Source organism: Arvicanthis niloticus, chromosome 10 (genome assembly GCF_011762505.2).
Source record: "Arvicanthis niloticus isolate mArvNil1 chromosome 10, mArvNil1.pat.X, whole genome shotgun sequence".
Classification (NCBI taxonomy): domain Eukaryota; kingdom Metazoa; phylum Chordata; class Mammalia; order Rodentia; family Muridae; genus Arvicanthis; species Arvicanthis niloticus.
This window is the reverse complement of record NC_047667.1, coordinates 67,527,752-67,548,027: the sequence shown is the minus strand read 5'-3', so window position 1 is coordinate 67,548,027 and position 20,276 is coordinate 67,527,752.

The following is a 20,276-nucleotide window of genomic DNA, read 5'->3' as shown; positions in this document are numbered from 1 at the left end:
AAACAAACCTGATTTCTTGGTTCCTCACAAAACGGTTGCCTGTTCCAAGCACACAGATAAATCCCAGCAGAGCAGGGAGTGTCTACTGAGAGGGAAGCTGGCATTTGAAGGGCTTGCAGTATCAGCTAATTGGTCTCAAACCTAAATCATAAAAAGACCTGTAATTATGCTGCTCAGAATTAACAGGGAAGCTGTTGGGTGTGTGGTGTTGGGAGAAGGAGGTGCCAATGGGGGAAGAGTCCGTTTTTTAAGTGAATTTATACTATTATAAGGCCTGTCGAGGGTGAGTAATAAAAATGGCGATGCGGCACTCAGCCCTGTGTTATCCTGTTTGCTCAGATGCTGTTTATGCCAGCTGTAGCCAGCAGAAAGCACTTTTCAATTTATTTTTATGACTCTTCTCTAAAAGCATTCCATTAAAGGAATATTACCCTCTATGAAGTTTGGAGGCTCCAATGTGGTTTATTTGCTTGTGCTGGGAAAAAAAATAAACAGTTATCTGTAGTACCCATTATTTCGGTTTTGTCTTTCTCTCCTCCAGTTAAGGGTCAGATGTAGGTTCTGCTGGCTCCTCCTCGAGGGACATAGGGTTGAATCCCGGCCGAATTTTAGTCTAATGTTCCAAACTGCTGATTCTCAAGTTTGAAACTTGCTGAGCTCAGTTCCTTCAACCCATTGGTTAGAAGAGGTGCTACTGCCAAGCTTCTCACTTGGACAGGAGGGATTGTGGCCAGGCAGGCAGAGGCCTCCACAGCTGGTGTCTATACCATCTCTTGTGGCTTTCCAACATCTGTAATTTGGTTATTTCGGCAAAGCATGCTACAGAAGCTGTGATGCATGCGTACAAGAGAAAAACATGCTTTCCCCTCAGGTAAGATGGATGTAGAACACACAGCCCAACTGTTGAGGGTGTGGTCTTTGGAATCCTGTCACCCACGAGTGGAATTCAGCTTTCACACCCGTATCTGTCATCTTTGGCAAGCTGCTGGTGACTGCAGCACTGTAGTTTCCTAACGGAGTAAATGAACACATAATAGTCACATCTCCTGGTGGTTTGTGAGGACAATCGAGAGGACGCATATCAAGTGCTCAACACAACAATGTGCGTCACTTAGAGAACATTGTCTGTGCATTAGGGATCTTGTTAGAAACAGCACTGCTGAGAGCTCAGGAGCTGTGGGGGACAATGAATATCTGGCTCTGGTTTTGATTTCTCTCCTAGCTTGTCACCTCAACTTAAACTCATAAGTTTTTAAGGGTAATATATCGTGTAATGTTTTTATTCACCGAGGGAAATGGGGGCTCCCAAAATCCAGCAATCTTAATTCTTATTACAATGGCTTTGTGATTATTTGTGGATCTTTCATAAGTTATATGAATATAGTGCAAACTAATTCTTAGTCTTTGCAATTTGATGTTCTAACTATATTTAAAAGATCTATGGACATTGGAAAGTAACTTCCCTAAGGTTGTGGGTTATTATTTAAGTAATAGAAACCCTGAGTAGGAAGAGATCTCAGAACCTCACAGAATTTTTATTTTCATGCAAAAATTTATAAATTGGTGATTAGTATCAAGTCACGGCCTGTGTCATAACTTACATTTGATAGTGGACTCATCTCACAGGCTCATATCTCCTACTTCTAAATAGCAGAAAACCTTGCTTTAAAGTTGTATGAATTCTTTCTTCCTATTTTTTTCACTAAATGCTTGGTCTTCATCTAGAAAGTTCAGTTCTTTCCATATGACAGTTGTATAGACATCTGAAGACAGCAATTCTTAGTGTGCTTTTACTGGTGGTCAGTTTTCCACCAGTGCTCCTTGTGAGTCAGAATTACCCATCATTACTTTGGCTGCCTCCAGGAATAATTTGCAATCTTGTCAGCAGTATCCTTCAAAAAAGTCCAACACCTGATGCCGAATATAGAATTATGTTTGTTGTTGGGCCATTTGATTGAGATGCTATTCTTCAGTGTGACTAAGAACTCTTATTTGTGTGCCCTTAACACAACCTGGGTCAAGTCATGCATGCTCTGGACTGTGTTCCACTCTCCTTAGAGAGACAGTGACACTTGCCTGATTCAACCTCACAGAGGGTAAGCACTAAAGGAGACCTGCCCCTAAGAGGTTTGACATCATTGAGGAGGAAGAATGGTGACTATCAGGCACTGAATTTATGAGTGCAGTATTTGGGGGTCCACTTACACCATTGTTTTCCTAGGTATGCACTGCTGTTAGCCACTTGTTACTGCACATTTCTAGCTCTAATGGTTTACTGTTGTTCATTTTTCCAACATTCAGATCTGGAGAGATAGTACAGAATCTTGACATTGCAAACCATTTTATTACCCATCATAGCTCACTCTAAAAATGCCCTAGGAACACAGAGTAAATAATGAGAAACATGAAATTTAGAGAAGCATAGCTGAGGAGTTAGACAATAATTTTGTAGCCAGTGTGTGTGGGGGGTTCCCTTTTTCTGATCCAAAGAAAAACTCCAGAGTAATCATTACCCAAGCATGGTTAGAAAAGGATGGTATGAATTGTTCTTCCTCAGACCTTTATATTTCTTTATACTGTGGTGTGTGGTGATGGTGATGGTGGTGGTGGTGGTGGTGGTAGTGTGTGTGTAGCCTGTGTGGAAGTCACTGAATTTACTTCACTCCCCTCCCTGAGCCATAAATCTCTTCCGGTTTTTTTTTTTTTTTTTTTTTTTCTAACTTGAGAAACAAGCCGATACAATTGGAAGTGGAGGTTGGAAATTTTTCTCCTCTGACTGTAAAGATGACAAATCTCTCTCAATGCATTGGTTAGAAAATACAATAAAGTGGACTGGAGTGGGTTCTCTTTAAAGAAAATTGTCTGGATTGAGATGTGAGTATCCTAGAAGCTGAACCAATAAATACCCATTTTTCCATCCCCCAGGGAAATGGTGCCAGGGAAGAGTTTGCATCAATGCTCTGGGTTTGGGACAGATGTGTGCAATTCTTCCCCAATCAATAGAAATCTCTGCAATGAAAGATTGAAGCTGCCAGGACTTGTAACATCTCTACGATGACAAATATTTGTGAGAATTGTTTCCACTAAGTGCCAACCCCCCTCTTTTAGCCTCACTTGAATGTTTGCATAGCCCCACTTCATGCTGTCCTTTGGCTCAAGCTGAGAAGATCTGAAGAGTCTCCAGTCTGGGTGCCACAGAAAACAACCTGTTGGATGATTCAGGATCACACGGTAGGGAGGAGGCTGTGGAAGACAACATTTTTTCTTGTGTTTCTTTCACCCTCATTTTGAGGTTATCCTACACATAATACCTTTGGAAAACAAGACAGCATACCTCCTGAGACATCTAGTGTCAAGGATGGAGATCTTGCATAGCATGAAGCTCTATGTTTATATTTAGTCCTATTATTTAGCTTCTTAATCTCCATCACGTGATTCTTTTCTTTGTGCTGCCACGTTAGGATCACAGCAGGTTGTGTGACATACTAAAGGTGATGTCTCTATCGTTTGCTGTTTTTGTTCCTTTGTTCATTTTGAGAAAGGGTCTCACTTTATTCAAGTCTGGGCTAGAATTCACTATACAGCTCAATGCTGGCTTTGAACTCATGGCAATCCTTCCACAGTATGATCACTGCTGGGTCAGCAGACATCAACTTGAAAGTTGATGCTTCATGAAAGAATACATTATTGAATTTGCTATTAAAGGTTAGGTGTTTTCTTGTAGATCTTACCCTCTTTTACTAAAGCTGATTGTTAAGGTCTGGATAGGAAATATCCCTAAGAGATCAGATATGGAAGGCTAGGTTCTCAGTTGGTAGTATTGGCAGTGTCCAGATCATGAAAGTGCTAACAGCAATGAAGCCATTGATGAGTTCATGGTTGAGTGAAGTATTAACAGGGGCAGCCTGATAGAAGTAGATGGGTCAGGGTGGGGTCTATATTCCTCTCTGTCTCCTGTATGCCATGAGGTGAGCTATTTTTCCTATTACACAGCAGTGTCTCAGAAGACACTACTCTGAAGCAGAAGAGCCAAGAGACCACGGACTGAAGTCCAAATCTTCCTTCCTTAAGGAGTTTACCTTAAGTATTTTGTCACAGGAACAGAAGACTGCATAGCACAGTGGGTTGTAGTGCAAAAAAAAAAAATGTTAACAATCACAGGCCTATACTTTAATTCTGTCGATTTCTTTAAAAACAATGAGTTCAATTGTCCATTTCATGGAAATATATGGGTCCTTCCCATTTCCTCATATCTTCAGGTGAGAGATCTGAAGCTCAACTTCCAAACTGATGTCAGGCAAACCACACTCTTGTTTTGATTGTGTTAAAATTCTCATGGCACAGTTTTCATGTAGCAGTCTTTAAATATACATGATCAGTACTAAGTATACTTGTAGTGGTGTAATGGTCTTCTCTTTGTATTGTTCTCCAGAGTGTTTTCATCATTTCAAGCTAAAGATTCTGTACCAATAAACAGATCTGCATTATTCCTACCATATTCCTTCTGTGTCTGAATATGTCTGCCGCAGGTACCACATGGGTCTGGGCTCATACAAACTTTGTCATTTGTTATCCTTTTCATTTTATAAGATGTCTTCAAGGTTCTTCCAAGTTGCAACATTTAGAATGTCATTTCTTTTTAAAGTTGAATAACATTCTGCTATGTATGAATGCAACGTTTTGTTGATTTCTTCATCCTTTGGTGAATATTTGGTTATTGAGCTAAAAGACTACTGGCATACAGATATCTGTCATTCTTTTTACTGAAAAGTGAGATTGGCAGATTATATGATAATCCTATGTTTAATATTTTAAATAGCTACCCAACTAATTTCACAATGGATACTCCATTTATACTCCAACTAGCAGCATACATGGGGCACACTAAAGCCTTACCTTGTCAGTGTGTGTGTTTCTGGGGGGGGGGGAACAAGAAGGGCCAATATATTCTTTGATTAGTGGGAATTTGCAAAATCTTATTGCACATCCTTTTCCACTTTTTAAAACAAATGCTTCCTTTTTAGAAAAAAGTAATTTTTCCTAGCTTAGGTCCATAGGAAATGCTCCCAACTTACATCTGCAGCTTGGCACTGCCCCAATGACCCCTACTCGTTGTTAGGAAAAACTGTGGGCGAAACAGTTCTGGCCTTCAGGTTCCAGAGTTATGCAAATAATAATTTTAGTTGGTTATATTTCCACCTTAGTTTCCAAGTTATCCTTTAACTCCTTTAAATAATAAAACTAAGACATCAAAATTGCACAAGAGAAACAAATCAAATGAAAAGAGCCCAGGAGAAGGCACAAGAATCAAGAATAGGAGGTCTGTAAGCACACTTCGTAATTGTAATTACTGAACCGGAGTCTCCCGATGGTCACTGGGACTGAATGAGTCAGGCTATGCTGGATAGGTGTCAGGAAGACTGAGAGTGAAACAAGATTATTTCAAGCAATCACACTTTTTATCAAAGCAGGATATGATGGCAGTTGCCAGGATGCAATGGTGGTTGCCAGGATATAATAGTGGTTGCATGCTAGACAGGGTATGCAGAATCAATGTCTAACCCTAATTGTTCAGTTAAGTTCTGCATGCTTTGCTGACTTCTAAGAAACACAGACACATAAGTGACCTGTGTGCTTTATTGCCCAAGGGGAATGCCTCAGTTTCTCAGGAACTGAAAAGCATACAAAGTTCCCCAGGAGCTATAGGCTCAAACTTCAAAGCCCATAATGCATACCTCTCAAGGCAGCTAGATCAGGCCAACTCCATGAATCCCTACAGAGACCAAACTTAAGAATTCCATAAAAACACTAAACTGGAAGCTATAATATATACACAGAGGACCTGGTGCAGACCGGTGCAAGCCTACTGAATCTCTGTGAGTTCATCTGAGCTTTGATAATGTTCATTTACTAGACCTTGTTTTCATGCTGTGCTCCATCCCCTTTGGCTCACTGAGCCTTGCTATCATTTGTGGAAAGCAATCTACAGTCTTGACAACAGCCTGATACCCAACAGTTTTGGAGGGAATTCCATGGGACTCCTTTGACCAACAACTCAACTAGTTGTAACCCAATCCAGTACTAGAAGCTTTATTTGGTTACAAAAGATGAACAGTTGGGATTCTGTCTCTCTCATTATTTAGCAATTTCATTTATATCACCTTCATATATGTGAATATATTTAGGACACTTGTACTATAATTAGGATTTCATACTGCATCTCAAATGGCTCCTAATTTTAGCTGTCTTTCCCCATAGTCCCTCCTTCGTCCTCCACCCCACTAAGTCTCCCATTCCAGGCCTCCCAAGCCATAACTATTTATTCTATTTCACTTTTATATTTATGAGACCTATATGTAGCCCCTAGTATCTTACCCTATACCTAACCTCTGTGGTTCTATGGATTGTTGCTTAGTTATTGTGCTGCCTAGTCTTATGTCAACTTGACACAAGTTAGTGTTATCTGAAAGGAAGGAGCCACAATTGAGAGAATGCCTCCATAAGACCCAGCAATTGGTAGGGTAGGGCCCAGCCCATTGTGGGTGGTGGTACCCCTGGGCTGGTACCCTGGGTTCTATAAGAAAGCTGGCTGAGCAAGCTAGGAAGAGCAAGGCGATAAGCAGCACCCCTCCATAGCCTCTGCATTAACTCTTGCTTCCAGATTCCTGCCATGTTTGAATTCCTGTCCAGAATCCATTTATGAAGAGCAGTGACATGGAAGAGTAAGCCCAATGAACCTTCTCCTCCTCAACTTATTTTTTGACCATGGTGTTTTGTTTCAGCAATAGAATCCCTAACTATGACGATTACCATTGACTTAATTGCTAATATTCACATAAAAGTAAATATATACCACATTCGTCTCTTGATGTCTGGATACTTCACTCAGGATAATTTTTTTCTAGTTTCATCCATTTACCTGCAATTTTTATTATTAATTTTTAACGACTGGGTAATGTTTCATTGTGTAAATATATTACATTTTGACTATCCATTCTTCTGTTAAGGGACATCAAAATTGTTTGCAATTTCTTGCTATTATGGTTAGAGATTCAGTGACCATGTTTAAGCAAATGTCTCTGTGGTAGAATGAAGCATCTTTTGGGTATATGCCCAAGAGGGGTATAGCTGGATCTTAGGATAGGCTGATTCCTATCTTACCAAGTGACTGCACGCTGATTTCCATTGTGGCAGTACAAGTTTCCATTCCCACCAGCAAAGGATGAGTGTCCCCCACCTTGTTCCACATCTTTGTCAGCACGAGCTGTCACTTGTTTCATTGATCTTAGTCCTTCTGACAGGTGTAAGATGAAATCTCAGAGTGGTTTTGATTTGCATTTCCCTCATGGCTAAGGATGCTGGACACTTCTTTAAGTATTTCTCTGCCATTTGAGTTTACTCTTTAGAAAATTATCTCTTTAGGTCTGTACCCCATTTTAAATTTCGTTCCTCCACTCTTAGCTTGTGATATTCTCTCCCATTCTGTTTATGATTGAATTTTTCTGTCACATCACAAAACACCTTTGGAGTTTAGGCCATGGTTTAAACTAAGCTTCGGGTGCTTGGTTATAAGAGAAACAATAGGTTTGAAGCCCAGAGTTCTGCAAATATTGACTCAGAGAGGGACTGCAGCTGTGTGATGGGCATGCAGGGGTATTCTGTAAATAGCTGCCATTATTGCTGACATGTCTTCATGTGTTTTTAAATTGGTAATAGCAGGTTACTCTGTGTAATCTACCCTCTACATCTACAGAGCCTTCTTTTATCCCACATTCAAACCCACACCAAAGACTTTCAACAATCACTTCAAAGTAATTCATTGTCTCCTCTGTGTGTGTGTGTGTGTGTGTGTGTGTGTGTGTGTGTGCATGTGCACTTGTGTGCATATGTGTGAGTTTAAGATTTATTTTTATTTTATATGTATGAGTGTTTTGCCTTCATATGTCTATGTACCACATGTATGATTGCTTCCCACGGAGATCAGAAGAAGACACTGGATTCCCTGAAACTGTAACTGGAAGTTACAGCCAGTTGAGCGTCACTATGTGTGCTCTAGAAATCAAATTGAGGTCCCCTGGGAGAACAGCCAGTATGTTAAGTGCCGATCCAGCTCTCCAGCCACAAAATGTTTTCCTTCCTTCCTTCCTTCCTTCCTTCCTTCCTTCCTTCCTTCCATCTACTTTCCTTCCTTCCTTTTTTCTTCCATCCTACCTTTCTTCCCTTCTTTCTTTTTCTTCCCTTTGCTTATTTATTTTGACAAGGCCAGTGTCACTTACTATGCCTCAAATATGAATTCATTATGTTGCTAAGGATGAAAATTTTTGTTTGCTTTTGCTTTCTAAGACAGAGTTTCACTATGTAGCCCTGGCTGGCCTGGATTTGCGATGTAGACTGTAGTGGTCTGAAACTCACAGAAATCTGTATGCTTCTGCCTCCTGAATGCTGACATCAAAGAGTCACTATGCCTAGGTCATGTTTTCTGTTTTTATGAACTCATAAAGATGACTAAATTAGGAAGTTTGCTGAGTTCTCAAGGCCTTAATTCCAGTATCTCTTGCCCTGAGTTTATTTTGCTTTTCACTGGGACTCAGTTTCCTAGAACAGCTTTTTCTCCTAATCACTCATATTTGCAAAAACTTTCTGTGACTTTTTCTGAACGTTGTTGACTGTAAGTACTATGAAATTTCTCCCTGTTCAAAAGCAAAGGGTTTTCATGAATTCACCACCCATATGAAAGGAATCCTGCTTTTCTATATCTCACAGATATCATGAACTGAATTCCTTGCTTGTCATTTGAAGGTCCTTCTCTGGGCCTTGGGGAACCATGTTCCTAGGAGATGGACTTCTTTGTTGTCTCATCATTCCAGAGCTCCAAGCCCAGGTCATTGCTCATTGGATCTGGAGTTTTTCTTCAGAAATTTAGCTCACTTATGGTTCCCCATCTTGTGGATCACAAGATCCCAGACCACTTTCAAGTATCCCCAGGGTGGGAAGAAATGAAACTAATTTCCAAACCGTACCTGGAACTCATTTTATTTCCAGATAGGCCTAAAATTTCCTTACAAACTCTATTTTAATAAGACAAAACAAGGGAAGGAATGTAGCTTAAAAGCAACTTGACACCTCGGCTTCATTCCCTACTAACCTATCTGAGGCAAGTCAACGTATCAGCAAAATAAAGGCAGGGCACATCTCTCCTAAAATTGTCAGAATAGAAGAAATGAAATAAAAACGATTGCTGAGAATAAAATGTTTTTAAGTAGATGATGCTGGTGTTGACATTATTGTTTTAAAGATGTTCTTCCTAGGTCATTGCTTTTAAACAAGCAAGAAAGACAATATCCAACGTGGTAAATGGAATCAACTTGATTATGAAGAAAGATGCCCTTTCCTCAACTTCCCCCTCTTTGTTCATACTTCAGTTTTATGCCAACACCAACCCCAGACAGTGGGCCCCTTTCCCAGCCAGGTAGCCTGAACATTCTACCACTCCTGCCACTCGGGAGCTATTTGGACTTGTTTTCCATCATCTTTCCAGTGGTGTCTTGCTTATTTTAAGAATAAATATGGAAAACAGTGCCCCTTCTGGCACAGTGTACGATACATAGTTTTTCACAATGAACAATTTATACTTCAGGCAAATTGATTCTAAGTTGGTAACTTCAGACTTTGAAAAAAAATGAAAAGGTTCTTGGTGGGAAATAAAGCCACCTGAGTGTTCAAAGACTCCATAATTGCTTAAGGCAGAATACTGTTCCCTGGAGTACTAAGCACCTGTCCCATATCACCTGAAGTGGCTTCCTGAGTCTCTCCAGCCAATCCTCATTCTTCCTTCACTCATCTCTGCACAGCTTCAGTATTTGCACGTGCCATTTGGCATTTGTGTTATTTCCTGTTGTTGAACGTGCGTGCTTTTCTTTTTGTTAAACTGTTTTCATTGTTATAGGTCTTGAAATAGTTATAAACCCAGTGACGACAGGAAGATGCTTTACTCTGAAGGACCTGCTGTAACACTAAGGGTGTGGATTCCATTCATTCTGAATAAATGAAGTGCCTACTGCTTATGCCCTGGGCTAAATTCTGAAGGGGTACAGCAAATAGCATCTGCATGTTTACATTTTAGTAGACACAGAATAAATGACTCCTAAATTTGCAGTTGAAGATGAGGACATTGGTGGGTTACTGAGCTTATGACATTGTCTTTTGGAGATCTAGAAAAATTTAAGATCTCACTAACCTGCAGGTATCCTGAGCCCTTATGGTAGCATATCCCAGGTCTACAACTTGATGTCTTTTTGGTCTCTGTTATCATATTTGAAAAGCTTTTCTCAAGTTCATCATATTTCACCACTCATAAAATATATGTGAAAATCAATGGCATTAGATCACTATATCTTAGGTCTTAAGTGCTTTTCTTGTCTCCTTAATGATGTAGTGAATCAGAAAATAATTAAAAATCACTTAGATTGCAACCTCCCCTTCCTCCTCCCAACCCCATTTCTTCTAGCCTGCAAGAAGCACTATGATTTGTGTCTCTCTCTCCGTCCTATTTCTTGAGACAACTTAGGGCTATCATCACAGGTGGAACTTGGCAGGATGAGCAGTGTACATAGCCACACCTGTACTTCCATGAATACACAGTGGCTGTGACTGAGAAACTCCCACTTTTGGGTGGCTTTACTTTTTTCCTTAATAGCAGCAACACCTACAGAAGTCACAGGTGATGTTTGTTTAGCAGATTTGTGGACTGGTTGCACATTCATCTACCTTTTTGGTGCTCTCAGAAAGTTCCCAACTCACATGTTCTTATCATGATGCATATCAGCAGGCATGGATCAGCTAAAGTTTGGGGGCTTTGCCAAGGTCACTTTTTTGGGGGAGAAAAAAGATTGCATCCCTCTGTTCATGTTCTTCTCCCTCCTGCCTTTTCCACTGAGAATGACGGGAGAAATAAAAGGAAAATTTAAAGAAGGTAGTATATTTTTAGTTCAATTTCAGTAACTATGTTTTTATTTTTATGTAATTAGAAGGGATTTTCTGAGCTAATGCCTGTTCTGCATAAAACAAGTGACACTGTCAATTAAAATATCTTCATCTGAGTGTGGGGTGAAACTCAGTGAAAGGAAAACATATCCAAGATGTGCAAGACCCTGGATCCCATTGGAAAAGAAGGAAATGGTTGGGGGAGGGAGAATGGGAGGGAGAGAAGTGGAGGGTAGGAAGAAGGGAAAGTGGGGAGGGAGAGAGGGAAAGATTGGGGAAAGAGAACCTTCATTTAGTTCATCTATGTCAAAGTGACTCGAGAGGCTTATTGAATTCCTTCTATCTGTAGTTAGGGACTCCACTGTAGTTACTTTTAGGGATTCTACCGGCATCTCTTTTGACTAGTGGCAAGAAGCTGAAGGTCCAGGAACATCTGGACTCCTCATACCCATTCTGAGATCTGGAAAGTAGAATCAACTTCCCAGGTGTACCTGTGTAATTGGATTAAAGGTCATTTCTATACTCACCCAACATACTAAATTATTTCTGGCTTTGGCCATAAGGGGAGAGCTTTTTATGCATGCAAATCGAAATAAAACCAACAGAAAATCACTGATGTTTGTGTGCCACCTCTGGAGCTTCTAATTTGGTTGCATAGGGGTAGTCTGGAATTCAAAAAAAATTTTTAAAAGCTTCCCAGGTGAGATCAAGGTTGAAAAGGAGATTTATAAATTTGAATACTGGTTCATGGACCTGTAGAACTGCCATCTCTTTGGAGTTCCCAGGAGATGCAGAATCCTAGGTGGCACACGGGACCTGCTGGTTCTTAATCTACACGTTAGCAGGCTCTGAGCATGGGAGTAGGCCTGCTGGTGACACATCCAGAAATACTGCTCCTTACACATACCTTTACATTCAGTCTTAACATCTGTTTGCAGTTTCTTGTGCAGAAACTTTGTTAGTGGGCAATCCTCAAATTTATGATTTAACTTTCTTCAGAGGGGGGGTCCTTTAAGTCATTGATTATTCGTTGTGGATGACACAGAACTACTCAAGGATTTTGAAAAACTTATTTATATAGCAGGTTCCAACTCTAAAGTCTGTCTGAGGGTGGATGTGATGCAGTCATCTGAGATTAGGCTTGGTGATAGAGCACGTGCCTAGTGTATTCAGGGGTCTAGGTTTAGTTCTTAGAACTGGAAAAAGCTATATCATTCACAGATCTCAGGAGCAAAAAAATCATCCTTGGGTTCAGATGGTTGTTGTAATAGAAACTATGGTAAACAGTGTATTTTCCAAAAACAAGTATCAGAGGGGAAAAAAATAGTTAGGGATTGATGATAATACCCTCTGGCCATGGACTTGACCATTGAAATGCCCAGCAGAGAAAGAGATCAGAGGCACCTACCCTGAGGCCAGCCAGCATAGGGCTGTGGATGACAAATGGGCACTACTGTTGCAAAGAGCTGCTGCCTCAGCCCATCCTGGAGCTTCCAGAGTAATAAATCCTGTGGGGGACACCAATACATTCCTGATAGCAGGGAGAAGTCATTCTCTAATGTGGGTCTGATAATGTCACTGAGCTCAGTCTTCTTAAATTTAAATGATTAGCAACGTCCAAGCTTGCTCCTGCTTGATGCATCGCTTACTCTGGTAATCAGGAAATCTATTCCACTTGCCTACTTAGATTGATGATGTCACATTGCACAGAAGCTGGCTTTCCCCCTATCATGGGGTAAAGCCTGTTAGAATGCATTGGCCTTAAGCATTCTGGACTCGACTTACTCCATGAATTTGATTAATATCTTGGTCTCCGTGGGTACATCTCAGAACCGCTGGATCTGGCATCTCCGGGAGGGCTATGTTTAGAGAGCATTGAGATGTCACTAATGGAGTCTGTGTTGGATGATTCTATTCATTCTCTGACTTCTTGACTTAGAAAATCTTTTTCTAAAAAAGAAAAAAATATGGGTTTTAGTTGGGCCATGCTGCATGACTGGAAAACAGACTTATTGTATAGGCTGGCAACCTATATTTACTTGCTATATTACATGAGCAAAGCCCTACTTGTGGGATCCGTCCCTTTAGGTGCTGTGTGTTGCTTAGTGATGAACAAAGTGACTTCTCATTACCATACTGTTCATAATTATTACTGTAGATCATTCCCACACCCTCCTTTCCCAAGCAGATGCCTATTCAATTGGAAGCACTAATGGTAGGGTCTGCTTTGTCCTTCTCACATCACTGGGGTTACATTATTCCATGAGCTTTCTGTTCTCTGATGATTCCAAGAAATGTCAAAGAATAGAAAAGAAACCTTCTTCAAGAAGATTCTTGGGATGATCTGCTAGGAAATCTCAGTAGTCACTGTCAGAAACAATGATATCCAAGTTCTGGAAGATCTGGAAGTCCAGATGACCTGGCATCCAAGGTCAGGAAATACTCCAACTGCCTTGGTAGTGGTGATGGTGCTGGTGGTCAAGGGGCAAGAAGGTATCACCAGAGTGAAAGTATCCTGAACAAGTAGAAGTAGCTGCTTCTTCTCAATTGTGTGCTAGAGTTGGGACCTGTGTTCTGATGTTCAGGACACAGAGCCTAGGTCCTCACTGGAGGAACTTCTGTGACACAGTTGCAGTCCTTATAACAAGTGCAAACACACATGTGTTTAGGATTCAGAAAAGCCCTTCCAGAAGGTTTTGCATATGTGAATTATAATTTATGGCCCAGTAACGAGAAGCAATGTCCATTTACCTAAAGGGACTCTTTTTTTTTTTTTTTTCAGACAAACAAGTCGCCAGAAAAACAAGGGAATGGCTACATCTCTTAATGAAACTCAGGCTGATCTCCAGTGTGAGTGGAATTGTTACAGTGTTCTGCTCCCCCAATGCACACTAGCTGAGGCCTATGGAAGCATTTCTACAGGGCTCCCACAAAGCTCTCAACCATTTGAATCTACCTCTTTCCAGGCACCCAAGCTCCAAATCTCTTGTATTTTCCCATTCTCTAATCCTGCATGGGATGATGAATACTAATTTTAAAGCCCTAGGCAACTTGGTACCCCTCAAGGGCATGGATTGAGATTTTTTTTTCTTCTCTGTCTAGAAACAGGCCACTCTTCAGGCTCTTGCCTTATCCACTTGGCTCACTACAAGCTTTTGAAACATCCTTTGTTTACAGACTGGACATAAACTTCTCCATATATAGTTCCAAATGCCAGTTCTCTGGCTATGCTACTCAGACTGCTTCCTGGGTTGGGGGAAGTCTTTGTTGATGGGGAGCAACTGATCACCTCTTCAAGAGAGACATAGCATCAATTCTGAGTTTTGGAATAGGAAAATGCCCTGAGTCAGGGCAACCCCACTGAGATTGCATACAGCAGACTGAGGTGAGCTGTGTGTCATGCAATAATGGAAACCACTGAAAAATACATGGAGGAGAGAAACATATATTCCCAGGCTGAAGGAAGATTGAAGGGTTAGAACCCAGGAAAAATATCATTTTAGAGGGGAAGAGTTTTCATGGCTCCATGAATAAATCATTGACCAGACAGCCCCCTTTTTCTTCTTTCTTTTATTTTGAAGTCGGCAAATTGTCTCTGATTTGGAAGGAAGTTGGAAGCACTCTGGCAGGGCTGCCTGCCTGGCACTGCAGACAAATGAGGCGGCTGTGTTAACTTTTCATGAAGATGTTTATTAGGCTCGCACATGGATCTCCTCTAATGTTTTCTTGTGGCAGTTCATTTTTCCCCCATGTAAAGCACTGAGCCAGTCAGATGTGGCCATTCTTGCTTTGAACACTCAATTTCTTTTTCCCTTTTTGAGGAGAGGAGGGAGGCCGACCCAATCTTAGTCAAGGAGATGAGTGTCTTCCAGATTTTATTTTTCTTGTGTTCTGGAAAGGCAGTGCAGACCTGGGACATTTTAGGACAGGCCCTCTGTTGCTTAGTCATACAAGAGTCCCCTTTAATATCTGAGCAACCAAATGGCCGTCAGTCTCTTCCGTCAGTGTCAGGAGTGACCCAGAGGGTTAGCAGAGAGACCCAGCCTTCTATGTCATTTCCCTTTGGAAATGACAGCGTTTGTCCCCAGAAATAGAATTCTGTCTTTGGGAGATTTTATACCTTGAAATATCGTTTTAGTCAACAAATGTTTATGATACATTTTTAATACGGTGTTAAAAATATGTATCTCCCTTTGTCTTTGTATTTCTGGCTTATTATTAAATATTTATGGGAATTACTGGCTGCATATTTTCTGAGCTGCTGAAATACTGCTCATCACGTTCACTAACACATCCTCATATTTCTCATCCATGAGGATCCTGATAGCAGCACATATTATTGTTACTTTTAAGCTGCCCAGGAAAATAATCACTTCTCGATTCAAGATGCAAAGACAGTTTGTAATGCCAGTTTCTGGTGACAGTCACACACTACCGTTGTAGTCCCTGGGTCATTTGTGAGATTCCAATAGAGAGTGCAATCACAGGCTTTGCTCAGTCTTACAGTTAACCCTTTAGGACAGTTTTTTTGTGAGCCTGCTACTTTTGTTGGAATGTCAAAAGTCTCCCACAGTCTCCTGTGTTGAACACATGGCTTCCCCAGCTGATGGTGCTGTTTGGGGAAGCTGTGGAACTTTGAGAAAGTAGAGCCTTGCTACTACAGTAGGGCTGAAGCTGGAGGTTTTATGGGTAGGCCTGACCTCCTGTTCCTTTTCTACTTCCTGTGGCTGCAGTATGACCAGTGGCAGCCCATTGCTTCAGCTCACACGCCTTCCCTATCTTGATGGAATATATCCCCTCCAACTGTGAGCCCGTATACACCTTTTCTCCCCTAAGTTTCTTCTTAAGTATTTTGTCATAGCAATGAGACAAGTAACCAGTATATCAGCCACAGACGAATACAACTACTTTTTAAAATTCAAATTTGTGGTACTTAAGTGTTCTTGGGCTTAATCATGCTGACTAGATCCTTACTGATAAAACTCTGTGTTCATCGATAGCCAACAAGATGCAAAAAAAAAAAAAAGATTTAAGTACTTTCTAGGTATTAATTCTAGTGTCTTGGAGCTGCAGTTTAATGTGATAGAAGTTTACCACAAAGCCATGAAGCTGTATGCTGATCTATAAATCAGTGAGCTAGGAAAAGGATGGGTTTGCTTTCTGTCTTAGTTTGGGCTTTACTGCTGTGAACGGACACCATGAGCAAGGCAACTCTTATAAGGACAGCATTTAGTTGGAGTTGGCTTATAAGTTCAGAGATTCAGTCCAGTATCATCAAGGTAGGAGCATGGCAGCATCCAGGCAGGCATGGTACAGGCTGAACTGAGAGTTCTATGTCTTCATCTGAAGGCTGCTAGCAGAATACTGACTTCCAGGCAGCTTGGATGAGGGTCTTAAAGCCTACACCCACAGTGACACACCTACTCCAACAGGACCACACCTTTTAATAGTGCCTCTGCCTGGGCCAAGTATATCCAAACCATCACACATTCTATCTCTAAAGAGCTTATTGAGATAAAGGGCTGGGTGTGTATTACAATCAGGCTATTGGGTGTGGTTGGACAGTTTCACACTCCACAACTTGAGGGGGAGATATTGAATAGGCTTTTCTTCTGAACAGTGCCTCTGGAGTTCTGTGATACAATACATAGCCATGGTAGCTCCAGTGGGAGGAAAGCTTCTTGCAGGGATAAATATGTTAGTGCAACCCAGTCAGCCTTACAGCTGGAATTTTCCTGCTGACTTCCAGAATTAGCACCTACAAGCAATTAACCAGATATGGCCATACTTAGACTTTACATGTTTTTCTTGAACACATATACTAATACTAATTATACTAATACTAATAAATACAGAAAGTTCTATTCACCAATATGTAAATTAGGACATCTCTGTGTGCTGATTCCAGTTCCAGCTTCTTTTGGTGATAGTTCTGGTAACACATTGTCCTCAGAGTGAGGCAGCCAGCACCAGAGACGAGGTTCCGCTACTCTGACTGACCTTGTGCCTGATCTCATTGCTGCCTCCCATTTTGCCTTGTCTGCCTGTGACCCCTTTTTACTAACCTCAACAGCCATGCTAGCTGGAAACAATTTACTCTCAAGACCAGGCTGCATTAACAATCTTTCCTTGAGCATCTGTCTCTGTCCTCTAGTTTTTGAGAGATAATTTGCATCTACACACCATCCCAGAATCTATGGCCCAGATCTTCTGCTATCTGCTGGACTCCAGTGCGTATTAGCTGCTGTGTCTCAGCAAGGGTGCTGGCTCGCCAGCTTTCCCTCTAGCTCCCCTCTGGCTCAAAGGCCTTTGTTATACAGGTCCTAATATGGATAGGATGGTGTTTTAGTTTCTGCAGTGAGAGTGAGAGGGACCCCCCCACACCAGGAGGGTGCTGCTCTGAGGATTAAATCGACAATGCAGTGCTTTAATAAGTTTATCTTTGTTTCTTCTTTTCAGAGAATGAAACACCCTTGCCCCAGATCCCTGCCCATGCTGGCTTTGCAGGGCTCCTTGTCCCCTGTTCTGGGCTCATTAAATTAAGTTTCTGTTGATAACCTTTGGCCACACTCATCTTCCAAAAGACTCTAATGCATGTTAATAAGCCACACTTGAAAGGCACAGAGATCTCCAGGCCCATGGTCCTTTTCATGCCTCAGCAGCTTCCATGGCAAAAGGATGACATGACTTTTATCAGGGCTCTATGTTCGTATCTCATGACATAGTTTTTTTTTTTTTTTTTTTTTTCACATTTTCAAAGAGTTCTCTTTATCACAATATCTTTAGTCTTCCTCAACAGTTCATATGGATATTTCTCAGAAGTAGTATAATCAAAGCCATGAAGTCATTTGTACATTTATATAATTTTTTTTTATCTTCAGGGGCTTAGTGTTGGGAGAATTGCATCTTTAAAAGCAATTGCTACTACAAAGCCCAGCTTTGAATCAGCTCTGACCCTTTGTTCGAAGCTCCTCCTGTTCCAGGGGACATCACACAGCTGTTTAGATCATAGAGCAGAGGAAAGTCCAGTGACCTCTTAGTGAGGGGGTGTTATTGTGTAAAGAGGATCCAAGCAAGGAGAGGTGGATCTGCTGGAGATGCTGGCCTGCAACTGTGGAATATCTGATGCTGTTCTGGTACCATGAGGCCCTGTTGGTTGGTCAAGCTTCAGTTCCGGGATGGCTGAAGCACAGGGACCATGGTTGTGTGGATGTGCCAAGGGGAAGGAAGAGGACAGTATCAAGGGTTCACTAGACCTGTTCTTTGTTGGGAAATGAGGCAGAGTACTTTGTGGACTCTGTATGATCTTACAAGTCCTACTATACGCTCCCTATAGGACTGCCTGCCTTCCTCTGCTGGATAGTGCTAGTTAGCAAACTGTTTCACAAGTTTTTGCTGTCTACCCAATGCCATGTACTATTACACTTATCAGCTTGCACCATGCCTTACACTTGGTGTGGGAGATTTACCTGTCTTAAAAGTGTCTATACATACTTTATTCAATAGAAACTAGGATTTGAATGAACAGCTCAGAAGTGTACCTATTCTGGGCCAGCTTGGAAGTCAGACCTAAAACTTGTAAGCAGGTCTTTTCTGGCCAGATTTCCTTTCTTCAGATCACGTGGTCCACCTGGGAAGTAGGCGGGGTGTCCTCTCAGGGTTAAAGGTATGTTTCATGTATGGGTGGAATTTTTGTGAACAGTTGCAACTGCAATGCTTTCTGGAACATCCCTATGAATATGATATCTCTACTAACCAGCAGCCTAGGATGAGCTTGTAAAGGATGTGGAATAAGTAGCCTAGCTGACAGCAGGCACAACGTGAAGCACTTTGGTTACCAGCAGCTTGCTGGGTTTATAGAAAGCATATTATTGTAGTCATGAGAGTCAGAGCTTGTGGCATGGAGGCCTAAATAAGCTAGGCTTTGCCATTTACCCTCACTTAACCAATTGAAAAAATGAAGTAAGTGTGGTGATCTGTATATATTAGCCCAGGGAGTGGCACTATTAGGAGGTGTGGCCTTGTTGGAGGAAGTGTGTCACTGTGGGGGGTGAGCTTTAAGACTCTCCATCTAGCCATGTGGGTGCCAGTCTTCTTCTGTTTGCCTTTGGATCAAGATGCAGAACTTTCGACTCTTCCAGCCCCACATCTGCTTGGATGTTGCCATGCTCCTGCCTTGATAATGGACTGAACTTCAAAATCTGTAAGCCAGCCCCCAATTAAATGTTGTTCTTTATAAGAGTTGCCTTGGTCATGGTGTCTCTTCACAGCAATGGAAACCCTAACTGAGATAAAAAGTGAAAAGCAGAAACAGGAGATTTACTCAATTTGGCTATATTGAAAAGAAAGACTAAGAGGTCCAAGGAAATTGTCTTTAGGGCCCTGAAGTAGGGTTTAAGATCTGTTGTTGTAGGCAACTAATCTACTCCAATCTCCCAAGCACAGCATTGTGAACATGAGTGGGGGAGTACCCACCCCAATGTTCTAGATTCTCAAATGAAGGACACATTCATGCAGCCTTATATTTAATATGCCTTAATCAGCTCAATGGCTGGGCCACTCCCAGACTTCCACATTGCTAATGCCTCTCCTCCAATACTCCTGAATTATTACTTACAAAAATTTATATTCTATCTTTGCTACCCTAGACCTAAACGGGGGCAGGATGGGGTTCTTGGGGCTGCTCGTCCCCAGCTCTTACATGATTGTATGCTTTCTTTTTTGCAGCTCTCAAGCCTGATCCTTCTGCTTCCCCAGCATGGTAGTATTCAATTCTCCACCTTCCCTCAGTTCCCTTGCCCAGGAAATTTAAAGTTCTACCTCTATCTCCCTGCCCAGCCATTAGCTGCCTGAAACTTTATTTACCAATTAGAACCAACTGAAGGCAGGGCCCACAGTGTCTTAAATGCAGGATTCGCATGTAACTTTTTGGAAACCCAATTAACATAATACGAGCATTAAATTAAGTTCATAACAAAGATCAAATAGAGGGCAAGGGATACCCACAACTAAAGTGTTTTGATCAAGATACAGTCTTGTCCATTATCATTGTCTAGCTTGAATCTGTCATTTAAAGTTGTCTGGCAAGTTGTCAGACCATAAGAAATCTCATTTTGGAAGATAAGTTCCCTCTCTGGCTAGTATCAGGCTTCAGCCTTTTCCTTCGCTCAGCATAAGTCTCCTGGAGGAAATTCTTATTTCTGGGATCATAGTGTACATAGTCAATGAGAGGGCCACAGGTGTCCTTTTAGATTATCATTATTCTAGCCAGAACAGGATAAGCACTAGCACAA